The sequence below is a fragment of the Acanthaster planci genome, linkage group LG19 (assembly GCF_054643075.1).
Source record: "Acanthaster planci isolate LZ-2023a linkage group LG19, COTS_SCS, whole genome shotgun sequence".
Taxonomy (NCBI): domain Eukaryota; kingdom Metazoa; phylum Echinodermata; class Asteroidea; order Valvatida; family Acanthasteridae; genus Acanthaster; species Acanthaster planci.
This window is the reverse complement of record NC_141795.1, coordinates 11,290,029-11,295,332: the sequence shown is the minus strand read 5'-3', so window position 1 is coordinate 11,295,332 and position 5,304 is coordinate 11,290,029. Positions and strand designations below refer to the sequence as shown.

Genomic DNA, 5,304 nt, shown 5'->3' with positions numbered 1-5,304 from the left:
TGAAACGGAGACCCTTAGCTCACTAATAACGCTGAGGTGAACCAATTCATGTTCAAACATTTTAAGAGTAATATGTTACCCGACACATTTTATTGAGACTAAGAACAGGCTAATAGCAACGGAAAGCTGAGAGGTACAAATAATATTTGTTAGTGCACAAGAACATTTTGAAAGTGAACAAATACGTAAGAGTACATAGCATACCCGAAAACGAAATACAATCGAAAACCCCAGAATATGAATACAAATTGCTATCGAATCAGACTGAATTTTCATTACATCGTTTACCAGTTTTTCAAACAAACAACGAACAAACAAACAAACAAGCAACCCAACACCCCCAACAAACAAACAACCCAATAAATAAACAAACAAACAACCCAACAAACAAACAATGAACAAACACCCCAACCAACCAACAAACAAACACCCCAACACCCCAACAAACACCCCAACAAACAAATCAATAAATAAACAAACAAACAAACTCCAGAATGTGTGGACTATAAATAACTGATATAATAGGTTTCAGTTTTGTAAATTTAACCATTCTTCTTAAATACATGAGAACATTGAAATCAGGAAGGTTATTTATTTTTATTTCTCAAACCTCTCTAGCTCAGGACAACCAGACGCTAAAACCCAGGAATAATTCCTTTCCCTGCCTTCGCTTTGGATTTATAATTATGAAATTTTAAATATCAGTACTACTTCATAAGACAACACTTTCAACGTTAAGAACATTCGCTTTTCGGACAGGTTCGAATGAGACTAAAACCAGCAATGATTTACAGCCAATAATAAGGGAAAATGGTGGTGAAAATGACATTTTTGATCCCAAAGAATAGTTCTGAAGTTAAAATTTCATGAAGTATAAAATGTACTCAAAATGAAAGTACAGTTTGCAACCCCCAAATACGATTGCAAACTTGACGTGAAATTAATACTGAACCTTGATATGCTTCAACCTGCGACGGTAATTAAATTTGAAGAACACATTAAACAGAATCTGAACTAGCTTGACAGGTTTCAGGGTCTTTACTTTTACTACGGTAAACAACTAAATAAAAAAATAAAATAAGGAATATTTGTTGTTTTACCTTTTACCTCTCCCCTTGGAATCACAACCATGATGTTACAAGCCCAGAAAAGGTTATTTTCCTTGCCGTCACTTGGAATTATTGATATGAAATTATAACAAATGCTATATTAATTGATACTTTCAACTTTAATGATTCTACGCTTATTAAAAGGCAAAACGGTGGTGCAAATAACATTTTGAGCGCAAAGAACAGTTCTATGACTACAATTATAAAGAGAATGTAAATGAAAACAGAAAATTTAAGAAAGTCTGTTGTATTCCTCAGGGTGCTTACCAAGATGTTACATACCCAGGGTTGATTATTTCTCCCACCCCCCTTTTGGAGTAAAATCCTGTATCTTGAACCATCCATGACCGGTTGCACAAAGTACAACTTTGCCATAAGGCCAACCCTTGAAATTTCCAAAGACGCGACGCAACTCAATTGCAAGTCCACTGATTTTCCCTGTGTATCTATACAACTTCGCTAGTGACCATTCATATAGCTGCCCAACAGAAACCTCCCAAGCGTTTTCCTCCACATGTGCTACAATATCTGAGGAGATGTGTACTCTCGGTAGAACTGTTTGAGACACAAGAGCAATGAATCTTACACTCATTGGGAAAAGACTCTCTAAAAGGCCAATGTAAGCTGCTGACAATGAAACGATGTGCTTTAGGATAAGTTCCAACACTTCGTGCGGTAAATCACATAGAAACACTCGTTTGCTCGATTCATTACGTGGAACAGGCTCGTTATATACGCTGTACATCGTAAGATCCGGTGGACCTTCAAAAGAGCTGTCAACATGATTTGAACCAGCATCTTCAATTGCCATTCCTGTAGGTTCCCTGACCCGGGTCATAGGCTCTAGCCTAATGTAGTGGAACTCATACTCGTGTCCAAGGTACACCGTTCCAACGTACTCTTCATGGTCAGGTTCAATGAACGTCAGCCCACAATGTTGGCTGGAAATAACACCTATTCTAATGCTATATGTATTGGTAGTAGCATTGTCTGACATTCTCTGCAAATATTCTTCCTGAGATAGATTAGGCACGAATTCAGACAGGTGGTCATCTCTATACATAGGGTTCAGGCTGAGCCACGAGACAATATCAGACCTAACAGTTTTTTGGTCAAGCTGACTTCCCAAGAGAAGACTTAGACTTTGAGCCAGAGAATGAAACATGCAACTACCATCCTTTGGAATGTTTCCTTCGGGAAGCAATTCATATTCCAGTGCGTGTGTAACCAAGTCGTCCCGAGCGGAATAAAAAAATGCATTCCGGCTAATATTGTTGAAGAAGTCAAAGACAGCGTGGCTGCGCTTTGTGTATTCTGGGATACTGAATATTTGGGGGTTATGTTCCCTTAATCTGCACTTCAATCCAGAATGTCTGCAACACTTGTGAGACATGTGGTTCGAACACAAAGGTACAGCTGAACGCTCACAGTTGTCATCGTTGTGTGACGGACCGACTTGAATCAAGTCTAATCTTGGAATATGTTATGAGTTTGGTAGCCATCCGAATAGTCATAATAGTTCCCACCCCGTCATGCTTGTAACCAGTATTTAAAGAGCTCGATGGGATATGAAATGGTCAGTTGTCTGTAACTAGTCATATTGCTTGATTTATATATGTATGAGGCTGGATTAGCTCAATGGTTATATCTCTACAAAACTTTGACACATTATTCTTGCGCAACGTACTTTGCCGTGGCGTACGTGCGATTCTCCCTCTCTCTCCGATCGAGTTGTGTTGGCACATAACGTGAGTTGTCGTTCTTCATCAAGCTTTCAAATTTTGTTCACTTTAATTTTGCGTTTGGGTCGTGTTGACATTGCAGCCTTGTTTTCATCAACCTTGTGACTACACTAACTTTTCGTCGTTGGTTGATGAGATCCAAAATAGGACATTTGGCTTCCTTTCAGTTTCGCACATTGTAGAGAAAGTTTTGTGCATGTGTCGTGTGACCGACGACTGTTGCACGTCAGCGACCTGACGACTGTTGTGTGTATTTTGTGCAATAGATTTACTCAGAGGAGAGAGGCGGGTCCGCACAATGCCCTTGGGAATTTATTAAAAGCTAACGTATAATGCCCTGGGGAATTTATTAAAAGTTAACGTATAATGCCCTGGGGAATTTATTAAAAGTTAACGTATAATGTCCTTGGGAATTTAGTAAATTTTAATTTACAATCACCTAGAAACCTAACTTAATATTCTCAACTCTTGAGGAGTCTCATCTTCATAAACAAACACACTTCTGATTATTGTCATACTCATACTTTAGATCTTCCTCCATGTTTATATTATATTGTAGCCTATGCTGTCTCATAATTGTTGGATTGAATAATTAAATCTAATCTGAAATGCAATCACGGAACATCATGTTGTACTGAATATATATATTATTCTTTGATTAATCTGTGATCACTTAGCAGTTTCCTGTCCTCAATTTAAAAGTTGAGCGGACCCACTACGTCAAGGTGGCAACACCCCCCACGTAACCGTGACAGTTGCACTGGCAAAACAGGATAATTTTCTTCAAAAGATGGGTATGTAATTTCTGTCTTTCTGTTTCCTTGTCTGTTGTCGTCGCAGCAATATCGGAAACCCGAAACCATTTTTCAAACAATTGACCGCCCTCCTTGAACTTCACTTTATACGTATGTTTTTTATGGTTTGTTTTAACTATATGACCTTCGTGAATTACTATTTGAAACTTTGCCTTTCCCGGTCATCCTTATCAAGACTTCGTCACCGATAAGGTACAAACTTGGAGGATTTTTAGCCATTGATCTTTTTACCATATTCTGTGCATTCTTCCTAGAGACGCGACGAGCTTTCTCTCTCATACGTTGAACTTCGCGCTGCCTGGACCTAACAACATCAGAATGACGGTAATCACTTGCTGCAGCAGGGATATTGGTATTAACCTTTCTTCCATGATAGACTTCAAATGGTGTTGCCCCAATAGCTTCGTGAAACTCTGTGTTTCGCAGAAAAGCATATTTTTTTACACTTCGGGCCCAGTGACTTTTCTTCGTTTTAACAAAGTCAAAAAGAATATTTTCTTCCAGGTGCGATGTGATGATTCAATTTTTCCCTTGGCTTTGTGGGTTATATGGTCGTCCTTTTACTCGAATTATTCCCCTTTTTGTGCACAAATCATTGACGTGGCCCAAGAACTCTTTGCCGTTGTCACTTTGTAAAACCTTGGGCTGGCCTTCGCTCATCTAGTATTTCCGCAACCCTTTTACTATTTTTTGATGGCAACGGGAAGAGCCACACGTACCTACTAAAGACATCCATAACACTTAGAATGTACTTAAAGGTTTCCATCTGACTCGAATTTGTCATCTTCGCCATATTCACTAGGTCAATTTGATGAATCTTCTGCACATCACCCGCTATGACAGGTGTTAATGGGGCTTTGTTTGTAAAGACCGGTGACAGTTTTTGGTGAATTGTCATGGTCTTCAAGCGTTTACTGGTATCTTTTCGAGATACCCCACGAAACTGCTCACCCAGTCGTTTTGCAACCTTCCTGATACTTCCTCCTTTACTGGTAGTTTATCCTTTCTTGATAACCCGATGGACTTCTCCCTCCTTTAGAAGCATGGTGTTGCTAATGAATATACGTTGTTCTGTTACTCCCCTGACTGTGTTGTCGCGTATGTGTACATTGACGGTAAGCGAGACGCAATCTTCTCAACTGCCTCCATGCGGCCTGTCCATTTGAGTCATCTAATCGTTTGGTTACTCGAATGCCATTAAGAGTCACTGGGATCAGTGTCATATTTAACATTACGAAGCCATAGCCTCCAATTTGCACTTTTCGACGGACTTCCTTCACACAATGTGGAATTTTACTCATAGTTTAATAACGGCGCTTATTCAGCCCAACCTTTGGCAAAAATCTTTGGAATGGTGGTTTTTTGTATTTCTATGCTTGTTTTTAGGGGGGTGAGTATTGTAATATTAATGAAATATTTGTCACGTATTAAGATGAGAGGACCAAGGTGTGAGGTAAGACAAAGTCTAATGTGTTCTTGATCTCAGTAATTTGATGAAATGGTGTTGTTTTCTCATGATATGCAATTTAAATTGGGAATCGGCATTGTCACAATTTTCAATTCCCCCAACTGGTAATGTTTATTTTTTTTTCGAAAAAGATAGATATAAATTACCCGTGAGGGCTTGATGTCTTTCTT

The 5,304-nt window shown here is 38.9% G+C and overlaps 1 long non-coding RNA gene across 1 annotated transcript; it reads left to right on the top strand.

The window, feature by feature from the left end:
* Nucleotides 1-2,664: 2,664 nt before the first annotated feature.
* Nucleotides 2,665-4,036, top strand: LOC147796035 (uncharacterized). Its single transcript, XR_015423376.1, has 3 exons — nucleotides 2,665-2,857; nucleotides 3,532-3,645; nucleotides 3,921-4,036. It is a non-coding gene; the product is annotated as an uncharacterized LOC147796035 (long non-coding RNA).
* Nucleotides 4,037-5,304: the final 1,268 nt, after the last annotated feature.